We start from the raw sequence: 17,574 nt of genomic DNA, 5'->3' as shown, positions 1-17,574 counted from the left end.
CTCCCTGACATGGTTGGCTGGTACAATTTAACCAGAGCCAGAAGAGGGGAATCGATACCAGGGTGGGAGTGCCATAAACACATATAGCCACAGCCAATCAGTGTCTAGAGGCCACAAAACAGGGGGGCGGGGGGGGAAACGCCTCTCCACACTCTTCAGTTCTGTGCTCCGCTACAGTAAGATCACCAGTAGAAGGATCAAAGGGTTGCAGCACTCCCTACTCTCTCACAGAGCTATCATCCTACCCCTCCCTCCTACTTCCCCTTCCAGCCAGCACCCTGCTCTGCCATTCTGCATGGCCAGCTTGCAGGAATAGCTCCTCCCATGGCCTGTCTGGCACTGCTGCTGAATACATATTCACAGTCCAGGGGTCCCCAGCTTGCCCAGTCCCCTCACTGTGCTGTTCCCCTACTTGTATAAAACAGCTCATGATCTCTGAATCACTGTGCTGTAGATCTGGGCCTTACAAACCCACTGGTTAGTAAAGCCCTGACCATGAGTAGATTAAGATTTTCAAAAGCACCTCGGTCCCATTTTCAAAAGTGACTTAGGCCCAGATTTTTCAAGGTAGGTAGGCATTGCTGTGCTCAGCATAGTCATACATAACGGAGGTAGGTCTCACCTTCAAAAGGGATTTAGGCACTTAGGAGACTTTGGCTCCTGTATCAGTTAGGCATCGCAACCCTGAGCACAGCAACTCATTAAACACCTTTATAAAGCTGGGCTTTGATGACGAGGAGGCTAAGTCCCAGTGAAAGTCAATGGAATGTAGATGCCAAATGCTAAAGTTTGCAAAAGCACCCAAGTGATTTGGGCTCCTAAATCCTTGGGGCTCAGGCGCCTACGATTCAAGCTGTTTTACAAATTTTAGCAATAGTCTAAGGAAGAATTGTTATCCTTCTCATGTAGCCAGACCCTTCATGGTAGCTTCCTGCGGAGGAGGAAAGATTGAGTTAATCAGAATAGCAGTTTCCAGTAATAACCCCCTGGAGATGGGCCCAAGCCATAAAGTTCAGACACGAACTGCCCCAGGATGTTCGGATGAAGGGGTTTGGTTCAGCCCCATCTCCATAATATTTTGCCCTTTTCACACAATGTTCAATGCATTGTATTTATCCTTAAACAGCTGTTGCAAAATTAGCAATATTTCTACTTGCTGGACACCCTCAGAGACCTGGGTATGTCTGGAACACGCCAGATTATTTTTGGTGGGCTCACAGAGCTCACTTGTTCTTGTCAAGATTCGCACAATTGAACCTCAGAACGGAAAAAACCTGGATGATGTTGTGGGTGTGTGTCAGCTACAAGTCTCACCTGGTGGTTGCATAATAACAGGGTAAGGCTTGTAAAACCCAGCATCTGCAGGATTAGGAAGGTTGGCCAGCACGAGGCAGCCTGTGTGCTGACTCTAAAATTATCCCTGGTGATCTGGAGAGAGGGTTAAAAAAACAAAAAACTGTAAACAACCACCCTCAGAAGAGCCAGAGAAAGCTACGTTAGATTCCACTGGTGTGTTTCACATCAGGAATACTGGGACATCATGTACAGAGAAGAGGAAAAAACAGGACCGGTGAAGGGTGGAGGAGTGACATATGTTTCTTCCTCAGGCTTGGTCTGCCACACCCTGACTGACATTGCTATGCCAACCTAACCCGCAGCGTCGCTGCAGCTATGTTGACGGAACAATGTTTCTATCAAGGTTAGCTGCATCACTGTGGAGGTGGTGTTCCTACACCGATGAACAAGCCCCTTCCATCAGTGCAGGCTGCTTCTATACTACAAAGCCCTGACATATCTATGCTGGTCTAGTCTCCACAGTGTAGAACCGGCTCAGCCTCCAATGAATTGCACTCTTTAAAGATCCTCTCTGGCAATGCTAACTAAATAGGACCCTGCACATGAGATCCTTAAGCTCAGGTCTAATGCGGGGATTGGTGTCATGAGCATGCAGAGATGGGCACTGGACTTTTCAGATAGACTCGTGCAGTAGTGTGCTTTGGTTTGCATGTGTTTAAGTTATGTGGCCAAAGGCCAGACTCACACGTGCACATTGCATATTAACCTACATAAGAGGAACCTGTAAACATATTGGACAAGCCTAACTGTAGTCTTTGAATGTCACATCTGAAAAGCATGGACCTTTAAATGCCCACACTTCTCTCTGCAGCCAAGAAAGTAACTGGGATTCTCTAGAACTGCCCCTCAGTAGAAGACCAGTATCTAAAAATGGGATACTTCAGTTATGGAGAAATGGTCAAAATGTTGGAAATGTTTATTTATATTGCATTTGCACCTATGAGCCCCGGTCATGGACAAACAGAACAAAATCACGGTCCCTGCCCCATATTGCTTAAACAAGGTATGCAGACACCAAGTAGCCTTGTTATGAATTTGTTGAAAAGGAAGGATTAAAAAAATCCCAGCAGGTTAGTAACATTTCTCACACTGAATTTAATTTTGGAGATGTAGCATAAGGCTAATAAGGCCATTGGATGACCAAATTTAGTTGTCCTTACCCAGTGCTGCCAACCATCCTTGTATTCCCCTATCTTTTCATGGCATCCAAATCTATTTATACTGTAGGTGTTATGTTCACTGAATGCACATGCAGATAAAAACAAAATACTCTCAGTAAATGGGTGCAATGTATCACTACTTTTATGCTTAAAATCCAGAAAGGTAACAGTAATCAGAGAGAGACAAAAACAGGCTGCTCCCCAAGGCACAACTCACTCCACTTTGTTCCAGGTTGGCTCTTCCAGGCTGAATTTGTCTGATGGCACATTTCCCTACAGAGTCCCCCCTGGCCTGCCAATAGGACCAGGAACCTTTCTCCTCCTCCCTTAAAGTGATAGTCTGCAATTCCAAGAGTCCTCAGTACACCACAGTAGACTGTGGTGGTCTGTTTTGTTCTATGCCTAGCACAATGGGGCTTGACTTGGTACCACTGAAATATAAAATAATAATAATAATAGCTAGAGATGGGCCTGCTTAGGAGAGATGGATCCAGAGCTGGACTGAGCTTTCACACCGTTTGGGGAATTTTGATATCTAGAGCTCTTGGCTCAAGGTCCCTCTCTAGTAGGGCACTTCTATGTGTCAGGATGATCCCATTAGGCAAGATGGAACTGCCGGAATGGAACAGATCAATGGTCCATCTAGTCTGGTATCTTGCCTCTAGCAATGGCTTAAGAGTCACGGATGATTCAGAGGAAGCCTTTGAAGCATAGGAAGCCCTTGTAATATTTTGTCCAGCAAGTGCAGTTACAGCTGCTGTTATTCTTATTAAGATTTAATCCTTTTAAAAAAAACACAACCACTTATTACTCAATAATAGTCTGTGGCAGTGAGCTCCGAAGGTTAATGATACCCTTTTTGCAACGGTACTTCCTTATATCCATTTTAAAAAGTGTCTTATAATTTTACTACTGAGCATCCTGGAATGGGATGGGAAGAATAGGAGCACCTGACTGGCTTTTCTTGAAGCTTTAGTTTAGCTCAGGGGTGCCCAACCTACCGCCCATGGACGATACACGACCCACCAGAGCATTTCTTAAGGCCCGCGGCCTGCTTCAACACAATATACTAACAGCTGATTCATTAGCATTTTGTCATCATGTTTAAATCATTTTAGTTTACACAACTGTGTAAATAGACAAAACTGTACATAGAAACAACTTAATACACACAAAATAAGCTGAACTTAAAATATAAGTCAATACAGGTGACTTAGATTCTATGTATTTTAATAAGGTTATTTGGCCCACACAAGGTGCTGCTTAGGTTTGTGTGGCCCTCCTGAGTAATAAGGTTGGGCACCCCAGGTTTAGATAGAAGCCTAGGAACCAACTGGCCTAACAGGGCTGCCAAAAAAAAAAAAGTCATCTCTTCTGTAAACACTTCTGAATCCTTCTCACGCCATCAGATGTCACTTAGACTAGAGCATGAACAAGGCTTCACCATCCCGGTCTATCATGCTGAGTGATTTCCAGAATGGCTACCTTGTTGTGTATCTCTAACTTCATATTTTTAGGAGGCTAGGTTCTTGGCCTATCACTCCAGCCCAGCCTGGACAATGTAGCAGAGCGCTCTCACCACAGGTATACCCTCTCACAGCCAGGCATGGCGTACAGCTTGGGCCTCACCTAGCAGCCCATTCCAACCCGCTGTTCTGGCCCTAGAGCAGGCTTTAGTCTCGTGATTCAGCCCTCTGGCCGGGTCACTTTAAATCTCTCCCCTTCCAGAGCATCAGCATCCTACAAGGACAGCATCTCACACAACACTAGTCATCAATATGGTATCTTCTTCTCTTCCAGGGCTCCTCTCCCATCCCATCCTTCTGTCAGAGTTGCGACCCCAGGGCTTCTCCCTGGAGTCTTTAGTTTTAACCAAGTACATAAGAAAAACAAAAAAGACACCAAAAGCAGCTTCTGCCCCTTCCCCAGGCATGAACTTTAAATCCATCCTCACCAGCTTTCTGTTCTTCTGCAGAATGTTAACTCCCAGGGGTTACCTCCCTGAAGACTTGCTCTTCTCTGGTTCCTCCGTGCCTGTCTACCCCTAAGGCCATCTGCCTGTGGGCTGGTTTTCTCTCAGGCCGCTTCAAGAGTCTCCTTCACCCCTGCTACCCTCTCCCATCAGGGCTAGCATGTAAACTTCCTCCTAAAGCTTCTGTACTAAGCAGAGAGGGACAACAGAATTCTTCCCCTCTGGGTGGCCTCTCTTTATAGAAACTCCCCAGCTCTTCCTCCAGCTGGGACTCATCTTTAATTGGGCCTGGCCCACCCTGTAGGAGCAATTAGGTGTGATAATTGGCTTCTCAGGCCCACATTAACCCTTTCACCACCAATATGGGGTGGACACCCCATCACAGGGCCCACTGGGCTGCTTTTAGCTCGGTCCTTGGCCAGAGTGGATGGCCCTACCAAAAACTGTTACTGGTCTAACTCACAGGGTCATTGGAACACACAAGACTTCCTGCCGTTTTGTGGTGCAGCACCAGGAAAGGTGTGTCATCACTTACATGTGTGCAAAGTGCTACCGGGTCAGAATGATGGTGTTTGACACCCACTGTGCACGGGTGTAAATGACCACACATGGTGCACAATAGTGGAGAGTCGATCCCATTGACTGCACCCCTTTGAGTCAAGAGAGACTGCACTGCAGACATGAGAACAGAATGAGGCTATTGACTTTAAGGAGACTGGAGGGTGTTCAACACCTGGCAGGATCTTGTCCCATTTGTAGAACATAGATAAGTTCATCCCAGTTCTGTAGGAGAAGATGATTTCACCGTCCCACCACTTCACCCTGCTACTGCATTTTCTTATGACCCAGAATTCATAGCAATACCATGTGCCGGATCCTCAGCTGGTGTCAATCAGCATAGTTCCAGAAATGATGATGATTTACACCCACTAAGGATCTGACCCATGGACGCCACCCCACCATAGCCCTCTCCATCCAGATATGTTCTTCAGGTAGGCTCTGCAATCAATTACATATTATTGTCACATGGAGGGGTCTTCTCTCTCGGGAACCCCTTGCTCAAATAATCCACTTTTGGACCAGTGACCCTACCCTGGACTCTGATGAGGACAGCAAACTTCACAATAGTCTGGGTGCGCATGTGGATTTTAGGGCTCTTAGAAAAATCAGCTGTTTAGCAGTCACATCCTGAGGGCTTGTCTACAGCAGGGGCTGTCAACCTTTCCAGACTCCTGCTTGAGAACCACTGGTCTATAGCACAGACGTTACAGCGCTATATACCTACAGCTCTGCAGCTGTGCCACTGTGGCACCATAGTGTAGACACTTGCGACAGCGCTGGAGGGTGGTGAATCCACCCCTTCAAGAGGCGGTAGCTAAGAATTCTTCCATCAGGCAAGTGGTGATTGTACTGGGGCTGGGATCAGCTGCACTACGTATGTCAGGATGTGAATTTTTCTCGCCCCCTGAGTGACAGCTCGGTTGACCTATGTTGTAGATGTAGACCAGGCCTTAACGATTCTAGTGCCCACCCCAATTAAATAGCATTACTTTCTGTTCTTTTATGACCTAACCTGAGTTTCCCTAGGTAGCTGATGACCTGGAACCACACTTGATTGTCTCCTTCCCCCCGGGTTTCCGAAATGCCTTTTTGCACGGCAGTTCTTTCCCAACACTGGGCATTATTTCTAAATCACCCCTCTCTTTGCTTTGAGGTTTCTTGTGCAAGCTTAATAAGAGTCAATTAAGTAACTGGTTGCTTCAGAGAGTTATGTAATGTTGTGCAGTTCTAAATTAAAGGCATTAAGGAGCAGTATATAAGGGAGGTATAAGAACTGCACTCAGAACCTTTATGTAACAAGGTGATGTAATCACTGGACTGTAATCAGTGTTTGTTTTCTCTGCTAATTAGAGCTGTGGAACTCAGCAGAAGACATGGGTAACATCCTGGGCCCAGTTTCACCACTGACGTCAATGGGGCCCTTGTTTTAGGTCAAGAGAGGCAGTGTTTCAATTTGGGCCCCTGAGTTATCATAACATGGAATACTTATATGGCAGCTTTCATCCATAAATCTTGAAGTGCTTTCCGGAGCTGGATAAGCATGTATTATAAACCTCTTTTTAGACACACAGAAACTGAGGCACAAAGGTTAAGTGACTTGTCCAAGGTCATACAGCAAGTCAGAGGCAGAGTACGGAGTAAAATCCAGGTCTTCTGATTCTCAGGGTCAGATCCTGGTCAGTGTTGCAGCAGTTTTGCAGCAGTTTGCCAGCACAAAGCATCCATGAAGCTGATGGAGCCAGGAGCAGGAGTATTCTGTCTTTTCTTCTGTGTACAGCGCCTAGCACAAGGGTCCAAGACTGGGGCACCTATCCTCTATGTACTTCCCTGTGGAAGAAATTGGAATCCCCAGGTGGAAAAGGCTGGCCAAATCACTGCACTATAGGCAGAGGAAGCCCTTCACCCACCACTATCAGGCACCTTGAGTTGCGGGGGAGAAGGCAGAAGTGAAATATGGTCATGCTTTCTCACAAGGCATAGAAGATAAAATGGCTCAAATTCTTCCCTGGCATAACTCCTTTGTCCGTTAGCCAGCTTCTCTCTCTTCACATATTGCAGAATTCACAGGTTCTTTTCTTAGCATTCCCCACTCACCTTCCTCTGTATAGTAGCATCATTCTCTTTTTCCTTCTGTCTGTTGCCTCCCAGCCCTCTTACCAACCTTCTTACCTCTTATTGTCTAATTGCTGGTGGTTCTCATTTATTCAGCTCTCTCTCTCTCTTGCTCTGATGTCACTTTGTCATTGCTGCTCCCTTCAGGAAACATTGCCAGCAATTGTCTCATCTCTTTGGCCTGTTAACTCTCTCCACTGCCCCTGACTAAACAATGCTTGCACCAGCTGGGTAATGCATGTCAATGTACAGTAGAACCTCAGAGTGACGAACACCTCGGGAATGAAGGTTGTTCATAACTCTGAAATGTTTGTAATTCTGAACAAAACATTATGGCTGTTTTTACAAAAGTTTACAACTGAACATCGACTTAATACAGCTTTAAAACTTTACTATGCAGAAGAAAAATGCTGCTTTCCCTTTATTTTTTTAGTAGTTTACGTTTAACACAGTACTGTATTTGCTTTCTTTTCTTTCTTTTTTTTTTGGTCTCTGCTGTTGCCTGATTGCGTCCTCCCGGTTCCAGATGGGGGTGTATGGTTGACTGGTCAGTTCATAACTCTGCTGTTCGTAACTCTGAGGTTCTACTGTACTGCAGGTTTGCTTCCACTTCCTGGTTCCTTTCCTCCTAGCTCCTGTCAAATGTAATGTCTTTCTTTAGTCTAATACGTGGAGCAATCCTCACCCAAGGATCCCAAAGTGCTTTACAAAACATTAATTAGAATCTCAAAGTGCTTTACAAACATTAATTAAGCATCACAACAACAATACCATAAGGGCTATAGCTGCATTTGCTTGCCACTCATAATATTGTATTGGTAGAGCAGGAAAGAGGATGACTCAGTACCTCTGGGCAGCCACAACAAAGGATTAAAGCAGTGAAAACTCTTACTCCAGAAACAAGCTTGTCTGTCTCACCAACAAAAATTGGTCCGATAAAAGCTATTACCTCACTCACCTTGTTCTTGTCTCTCTAATATCCTAGGACTGACATAGCTACAACACCACACTTTTACTCCTGACATCTTGTTAGGAACCCGGCTCAAGAAGCACAACATAATAATGGAAAGAGCTGGTTGGGAAATGCTAAATATTTCCCCCACAAAAATTCAACAGAAACTTTTTTTCATTGAAAAACTGATTTTTTTATTACAATTACTATTATTCATTTTTGCATTGCAAAAACACCTGCCAGAAAATCTGGAAAAAACTGAAAATTTTCATTGAGGAAAAAGACATTTTTTGTTACATATTTTTCAAATGAAAAATGTTGACCTGCTCTCAACAACTGTATTTGAATCGAATGACTTATGGATAATGCTACATAGTCTTATATGCCAACAAATGACACTCCTTATATTAACTGTCTACATGTATAGGGTGACCAGATGTCCCAATTTTATAGGGACAGTCCTGATTTTTGGGTCTTTTTCTTATATAGGCTCCTATTACCCCCCACCCCCTGTCCCGATTTTTCACATTTGCTGTCTGGTCATGCTACACATATAGCACTTTTATATAGAACTCAAGGGCATGAATTAGATGGCTGTTCTGATGTCAAAAGCACTGGAAGTAAAGCAACCTCTTCCATTTTTAGATCTTTAACCCGCATTAAATTTGTTAAATATAGATCATTCAGGAAAGAACCTGGCGTCCATTCAAAACCCGACGACAATTGCTCTGCACTAGACATTGTCCCTCCCTTCCCCTGCAGCAGGACAAAGTCATGAACTCCAGAAATGTGTGTGTTTGGCAACAGATTTCCTACAATCCCACCAGCTGGAATCCAGGAAATATACAAGGCCCATAAGGATCCTTGACATAAATACTTTGATCTTTGTGTACTGTGCAGAAAGCAGAAGCATATAGTCAAGGCTCCGTAGTCTACAACTGACACATGATAAAGTCTGGAACTAGAGAGGTTTCTTTTTTTCTTTCATGGGTTTATTCCAGGAATTCCTAGTTGGCTCCAAGCGGGGAAGCCAGCTAAGATCAAATGTTTGTAATTTGAGAGGCGATGTTAATATCATCTCCAGGAAGTTTCAACAGTAATACATTGAGGCCGCAAAAGAGGAACAGCGATGTTGTTTGCAAACTTGAAACTCTCTGTTATTAACTATTAACTATTTGTCTCACAGCAGCGCCTAGCCACCCCAATTGAAATTGGGGCCCCTTTGTACAAGGAGACCCCCAAACACCTATTGTACAAACACGTACTCAGGGGAAGAGCCCTGCCCCAAAGAGCTTACAGTGTAAACAGATAAAACAGAATTATCATCCCCATTTTACACACTAGGGAGTGAGAGATTCGGAACCTGATTTTCAGACATAGGAAACACCCGCATTGAAGTGAAAGGGAGCTGAGGTCGCTCAGAACCTTTGGAAATCAGCCCCGAATGATTTGGCAAAACCACGGACGAAGGCTTTGGAAGGGCCGGGATTAAATGCTGATTGCCTGATTGCGAGTCAGTCACCTCAACCACATGACCATCCGTCCTCTCTAGCCCAGCTAAAGAACAGATAATGGGTGAAACGGTAAATTCTTGGAGAACTGGGGCCTGATTCTGAGAGGTGGGGAGGCTCAGCTCCTTTCCAGATCAGACCCTGGGATGATTTTTTCAGACTCTGCCAACCTAACTGCTTTGGGACAGACGGCTCTATAAACATCCCGGAATCAGTACAGCCATGACCAGAGTGCAGTTAATGCTGAAGTGAAACAGCAGCCCACAGCATGTAGGAAAGGAAGAAGATTATATCCAGTGAAATTGTAGGATAAATTTAAGTAGGCAGAATGGAATTACCCAGGTTGGAATTGAGCCAGAGTATTAGGGTTATATTAGCACTTTACTCTTGTGAAAAGTGCCAGAGGACTACGAGTTGTTACAAAAGGAAAGTACCTTGTTTTAACGTATCATCTAAATGTTGTTTCCTCCAGTTAGGCAGGATCACAAATTGTAGATGAACTCATGATCAAATTTAATAGTTTCAAATTCTTCACCCCCCCCCCATTACCCTCATCCCCCAGAAAAAGACGGATCTGTTGACCTCATACTCCCAGCTTACCTGGTGCATGTTTTCCATATCTTTTTTATTTTCCTTCCCCTACATTGTCACAGCCTGGTTAATCTTTGCCTGTTTTCTTTTGTTGCAATAAATGGTTTGGGAGAGATATTGGCCACGTGATGGTCCACAGAGGACAGGAGTCACCAGATCCACTTTGTGGAGAGCCACCTGGGTAGGGTGAGCGGATGTCCTGATTTTATAAGGACAGTTCTGTTATTCTGGGTTTTATCTTATATAGGCACCTATTCCCCCATCCTGATTTTTCACACTTGCTATCCTATGATCCCAGTTCTTGGGTTCAGTGGCCAATGCTATGCGCACTTAGGAAAACAAAGATGCTGTCTGTATCCAGTAAGTGCTTTTCTTTGGAGGCTGTGATTCAGACGGGTGAGAGCCTGAAAATCCCAGCGAAAAGTACATCAGTCCACAACTAACTTCCAGACTCGCTAATAATGCTGCAATAACCTGGGTTGTTTTCACAAACACTCCCCGCAGCCCATGTTGTTAATGGCCTTGGCCTTTTCTCCAGATGTATGTTGTTTCCAGGCCTTTTCCTTGGATGTAGAACAATAATTCTCTTCAAAAAACTCGGCACAGCTGCTAAGTGTGAACTTTCCAAGTGGCTACCAAACATCCTTGTCTGTCTTTTTAACCCTGACTTTTACAGTTATGTCAGCAGGAACATTTATATTTTCTCTAGGGCAGTGTCTACAGTACACTACGAGCAGGGGGGTGATTCCCCTGCTCCTGGACGCATCCTGCTCATTTACACATTGCTCTCATCAAGTTAGTGCGAGTCTGAATAGCAGGGCAGCTGTGGTAGCCCTGGTAGCAGCAGCAGAGGGCGGCTGAGCCACACCAAGCACGTACCCTTCAGGTGCAGGTGGGCTTGGACTTGGCACAGCTGCGCCATGGCTCAGTGCCACCGCTATTCATACTCACACTAGCCTGCTGAGAGCCGGGATGTGTGCATATGAGCAGGGGAATCACGCCCCTCATTCGCGGTGTAGACATACTGAGAGGGTGACCAATGTGAAGCCCATGTGCCAAATATTGTCCATGGGATCTATAAACGGGCCAGTAGAGATGACAGAACCCGGCACGCAATGCTCCATCTTGTTCTGAGTGACTTGGCTTTCACATTTACCAGGCCCTACATGTCACGCTCCATAGAGCATTGATCCGGCCCCTTTGGATCAAGACAGAAAACGCCATGCCTGCATATATTTTCCACCTTTGTTTTAAAGCTGGGATTGAATGCAGTTAGCTCTTTTTCACACAAATTTGGAGCAGCATGCTTGCAAGTTGCCAATGTATCTTATATGGGCAATGCTTGAGGGTCCCTGTTCTAATTGTTCATATGTTTAGGCCAGTCAGAGGGAAGGCATATTGGCCCAGTTCTACATGGGCATTTAGCTACTTAACTCTCATTGCAATCAATGGAAGTTAGGCGCCTAAATAACTTTGAAGATCTGGTCTATCTCAGTGTAATTCTGTCACTCCAGAGTATTATTATGGCAGGAATTGCCAGATGCTGTTGTTACACATAGTCTTACAAGTTCTTTTTCTTGGTGTGCAAGCAAGTTTTCAGTCCTTCAAGAAATTCTGTATTGGTGTTAATTTTGTTATGCAGTAGTCCTGGGAGAGAAGTTATGGCAGATAGCAGGAAGTTTGCTCTCTGCTTTATTCTCGATAGTTGGAGGCAAACAGGGTAGCTTCCTGGGAACTGGACATTGGTGTGTAGGTTGAGATTTCAAGAGGGAATTGCCTCTGCACTATTTGTGACCATCTCAGCGTCATGACTAGTGTGTATGTACTACAGCTCAGGAAAGGGGCAACAGTATAGATGGGAAAGTTACCGAATGGTGGGGATATTCACAAACAACTTTCTCGTGCTGAGGCCTGCTAGACTATGGTAAGTAGTAATTTCCTCTTTATTCTTATACAGTGTTTGTACTTAATCCAAGACAGCAGAAGTAGGTACTGGGCACCAACAAAAACTCAGTTAATATTCTCCTGCATCATTTTCCAGTGAACCTGAGTTGTTGCAATACTAATACTGATAATAAACAAATACATTGTACTCTTATGGCATCTTCCATCCAAGGATACCAGAGCCCTTTACCAACACTAACAACGTCCCTAGGAAGTGGGTAAATGGTATAATCCTACTCCATTTTACAGGGTGGTTAAAGCTGACTGGAACAGGAGAGGGAGCAATCACACCACCAGCCAAATAGGAGGGGAAGCTGCAAAGGAGCACTGCTTACTCCAGCCAAGGTGTGGAGGGTGGGATCTCCCCTTGACTTTTAACAGAGAATGGTGCCCAGAGAGGGGCAGTGACTTGCACAAGGTCATCCAGCAAGTCAGCAGAAGTGCCAGGAATAGAACCCCAAACTCCTGGCTCTTTGTCAAGTGCTTCACCCTCCAACTTTATCCATCTTCAGCTCCGACTACTGATTGGGTTGGGATGGCTTGGCAGAAGATGGCTACTTTGTACAGAAAAGTAGTAAATCAACTGTAACGACTTTGTAAAGTCGCAGCAGACAGGGACCACCCCACAAAGGGAGCTGTCCTGAGGCATGTCTCCACCCCAGCATCAGCTTGTTGGAATGACCCAAGCTTGCTGAGTCAGGTAGGCTTTTACTCTCCCATTACCCGGCAGCCCACAGATTCATAAGGGTCAACCTTCACGAGATGTTTCCAACTCGTAGTTAGTTAACAGAAAGGAGATCACAGTAGTAATGCCTCAAGCATGCCTCAACTAAAACTAGGGTTTTTGTGTGCTAGGTTCTATATATGCACATAGTAAAAGACAGTTTCGTCCTCAAAGAGCTTTCCATCTAAATAAACAAGCGGGAGGTGGAGTGATTTGCACACACAGCAGGTCAGTGACAGAGCCAGGAAGAGAATGCTGGGCTCCAAACACCTAGTTCAATGCCTGCTCACTAAACCACAGTTACTTCCCCTATGTTGTGGTAAAGTTTGGTGTGACAAGGACAGGGATTGGAAGGAAATTTATCAGGAGGGGAAGGGGCAGACTGCTGTTCGCACTATTGCACTCATCGGGGAGTCTTCTAAAATCACTAGCAGCTAATCTGGCCTGTGCTCTAGAGTAACCACCATACCCATGTGTGGACTCTAGATCCTGCACCGTCTGTGCCAAGCTGGTCAGAGGAAGACAACATGAGAACCACTTTAGGCTGCTCATGTTTATATAAAAATGAAAGGGCTTGAAATGCTTACTGCTGCTGCAGTTCTGTGCATCTCCCTAATCTGAGCCTCACTGCAGACTTCCTCAATTCTCCAGAGTCCTTATATTCCTAAATGAAAGATTTGGCCCGAAAGGAGGCATTTGTACTTGGTCAAAGGAGATTGGTTTGGCTGTTCTGGAGCAAACACCAGCAGTTTCACAACAGGCAGAAAACTTTTCCCTTTCTTCAGAGGGAAAAGGAAGACCACAAAACCTAGGCGCTCTCCTTGCTCTGGGGAAAGATTAGGTACATCAACCCTGGGGTTTTGAAGGAGACAGATATAAAAGCCAAGTATCAGAACCCAGAGTAGTTGCATTACAGGCATAATTTATCTGAGTGGGAAGTGGCGTCCTCCTTCTGAATTTGTTGTTTGCCTCTTTAAGACAAGGAGGTTGATGTGTGCCTTTTAAATACATGTTATGGACTGTGACAAACTAACTATACTCAGCTACAGTCAAGCCTCTTCAGTCCTTGCTGCTCTCAGGCTAGCGTAAACTGGTTTGAACTGCTTTTCAGTTACACAGCATCACTCCAAGAGAACAAAAATTTCAAGATCATAAATTTTTAGAGTTTGCCAAACTTGGCTCAAATTACAGACATTAAGGCAGCTTCCAAGCCTGTAAATGTTACTTCATGAAATACTACACCTCTAAGGCATGATTCGGATCTCCCTTGAACACTGTTGCAAATTAGAACCAACTCCATGTGGCTATGTGTAAAATTGGTGAAAGATCAGAATCAGGCAAAGGGCTACTATTCTGACCTGGTAGCACTTTGCACTGATGTAAACAACTGCATAAAGAGAATCAGGCACAAGGCTGAAGCAAGCTAGAGATAAAGCCCAAATCCTAAAAACATACAGCGAAGTTCCATCTTTGTTCCCTCTAGCTACAAAAGCATGAAAACATCAGACATCCTGGGACAACATAATACGCAAGACACAACATTCCAACTGACAGTGCGTGGCATTGTTAAATCAAAGCAGATGTCATTAGTGCACACCCCCAATTAATTGGTGATGGTGCCAGAATAATTGCACTATATTTTCTGTAAAATAATGTAAAATAAAATGGTCCCTGCTTCCTAAATGAGACACAAGAAATCATCACTTTGATCTTTTATACTTTCAGTTACATGTGAAGTAATCCCGATTTTACAATATTTGGGCATGCTTTGTGAGCAGAACGAATCCCCCCCCTCCCCATCTCAGTCTAATTATACTAATTGCTTAATGAAACTGAATCGTGTGGCTAGTTAATGAACTCTTGCTGGAAGATAAATGCCAGGGCACTTGAACACAAGTCAAGGCTAAGCAAGCCATTTTCAAAGCAGGAAATTCATTTCATTACCAAGTTAATTGCCCTTCCTATTGCATTTATGCCTCCTATATCAAGTTATTTTTAAAAATACACAGAAGACAGGGCTACTGCCACTATAAGATCTCTGAAGGGATTTAAATTAACATGACTGGGGTTGCATCCCTGAAGAAAATATTGTTTTAATCTTGGAGTCTATATACACATTCTGCTTTGTCACTATAGTTATTTAGGTGAATATAGTGCTAGTAAACACCACGGTTATAACTCCGGAGATTTGAGCCCTCTAGTCATTCACAGAACTAATACAGCATGAGCAGTGGTTGAGTAATGCCTAGTTCACCCTACAAAGGTTTTGCTGAATTAACTATATCAATATAGTTAAGCCTAGGGTGACCAGACAAGTGTGAAAAATCGGGACAGGGAGCGGGGGATAATAAGAGCCAAAATACAGGGCCGGCTCTAGGATTTTTGCCACCCCAAGCTCAGAGAGCGCAACTGCCCAAGCAAAAAAAAACCAACAAAAAACGATGGCTGGAATGCCACCCCTGGAACTGTGCCGCCCCAACCATGTACTTGCTTTGCTGGTGCCGAGAGCCAGTCCTGCCTATATAAGACACAAAAATCAGGACTCTCTCTATAAAATCGGGGCATCTGGTCATCCTAGTTAAGCCAGTCAAGCCCTCCTGATGTAGATGCTATCAGTATAAAAGTACAGTATAGCTTATGCTGGTTCCTCAACTTTTATATTAGATTGGGACTTTTACCAGTACAGCTATGCTAACATATTGCTATGCTGGCAAAATCTTATAGTGTAGACCTACCCTAAACTTGCCACTATAGCAACAAGCGTGAGATCAGGGAGCAAGTCTAGGAGCAGGAGCTTCCGTCTCCTTAGGGGCTGCTGGTTTGCGATCTTCCCTGGTGAGAACAGTAAGCAGGGAATCTGTGCCAAATGCCATGTATCTACTTAGCTATTAGAAACTGGACAGAGATGAACAACTCAATTCACATAGACCATAGGAGCAGCTACCAGGTGTTAACACTAGTAGGTTACAAAAGACCTAAGTCACATCTTTCCTGGAGAAAGGCTCTGTACCTCAAATGTCTTCAGCAACCCCAGTCACCTGTCATTTGAATTTTGGCACAAGGCCCGATGCTATAGGCCCCCTACTTCGTATTGTTTGCTTTAGATTAATTGAAATTGCAGTAAACAAAAATGCAGGTGGAGTAGAGCAACAGATGCTCACTGTATTACTGTTCAGAAAGCTGCTGCTGTTTCATTTGTTCAGAGTCGACTTATTCGGTACAATTAAGTCTGGCTGACAGGTATTTTACTCTCGTATGATTGGTTGACCAATTTTGTTTGGCACCATGATGTTAATGGAATTGTGTACTTCTCCATAGAATGAGCATAACTGTCTCCATCTAAACTAGTTACATCATTTAAGTTAGTTTTTAAAATGTAAGAATAACCTGGTAGACCTTGACTGGCAAATTTGACATAGTAGCACTTATAGGACCAAAAAAACCCCAAACATTTCAACTACATTAAGATTGTTTGATTTTTTTTTTTTTAAATTGTGGTACCTAAAAAAGTCTCAGAGTAGCAGCCGTGTTAGTCTGTATCCGCAAAAAGGGGGACTTGTGGCACCTTAGAGACTAACCAATTTATTTGACAGGTTTCAGAGGAACAGCCGTGTTAGTCTGTATTCACAAAAAGAAAAGGAGTACTTGTGGCACCTTAGAGACTAACCAATTTATTTGAGCATGAGCTTTCGTGAGCTACAGCTCACTTCATCAGATGTATCTGATGAAGTGAGCTGTAGCTCACGAAAGCTCATGCTCAAATAAATTGGTTAGTCTCTAAGGTGCCACAAGTACTCCTTTTCTTTTTGCAATTTATTTGAGCATAAGCTTTTGTGAGCTACAGCTCACTTCATCGGATATTTCTTTCTGACTTTGGAATTCAGAACATATTGGGATTGGAAGATTATGAGTACATAAAACAAAAGGCTCCGATACCTTCTGAGTTAAGGCCTTTTCTAGTTGGATTTCTTCAAATCCTCTAAAACGGTTTTGAGTGGCATGCAAAAGTATGGGACTTGAACTAGGACACAAGCCAAATAGGTCATCAGAGTGTGTGACGGCACAGTTCTCAGTCGCTGGCTGGGTGAGTGCCGATAGGTTTGTAGTAGATATGTTAATTTGACTAAGGCAGGGCTTCTCAAACTTTTTTTCCTAGGTCTTCCCTTTGAAAGTATTTCAGACTGATGACCCCCCACCCCCAAAAACTGATAGCGAATTACCGTACTTATTCATAAGAGCATACTCATGGTATTGCCACCCTTACTTCTGCGCTGCGGCTGGCGGCATTCTCCCTTCAGAGCTGGGTGGCCGGAGGGCAGCAGCTACTGTACCTCTCCTCCCCATGGCAATATTTTTTGTGATCTCATGACTCCCTTACAACAGCCTCGTGACACCTCTTTTGGGTCAGGATCCGCATTTGAAAAACACTGGATTAAAGTGATCAGGCCTAGAGGTTACCTTTAAAAAAAAAGCATATTCAGCCAATTCCTTTGAAAATCCAGCGAGCTAGTAAAATTTACCTTTTCCTATACATTTGGACCATTTTTGCTGTTTTCTACTAGTTGCCTCTATCACCCAACCATGTAGGTAAATGGCTTACAATAGGTCAGTTCCCTAAATCCCATTACAGAAGATAGAGACTTGAACTGCGAACACTTATAGTCAGTACAGATGTCTTGTAATCAAACTGT

Source organism: Caretta caretta, chromosome 17 (genome assembly GCF_965140235.1).
Source record: "Caretta caretta isolate rCarCar2 chromosome 17, rCarCar1.hap1, whole genome shotgun sequence".
Lineage (NCBI taxonomy): Eukaryota > Metazoa > Chordata > Testudines > Cheloniidae > Caretta > Caretta caretta.
This window is presented reverse-complemented; position numbering follows the sequence as displayed.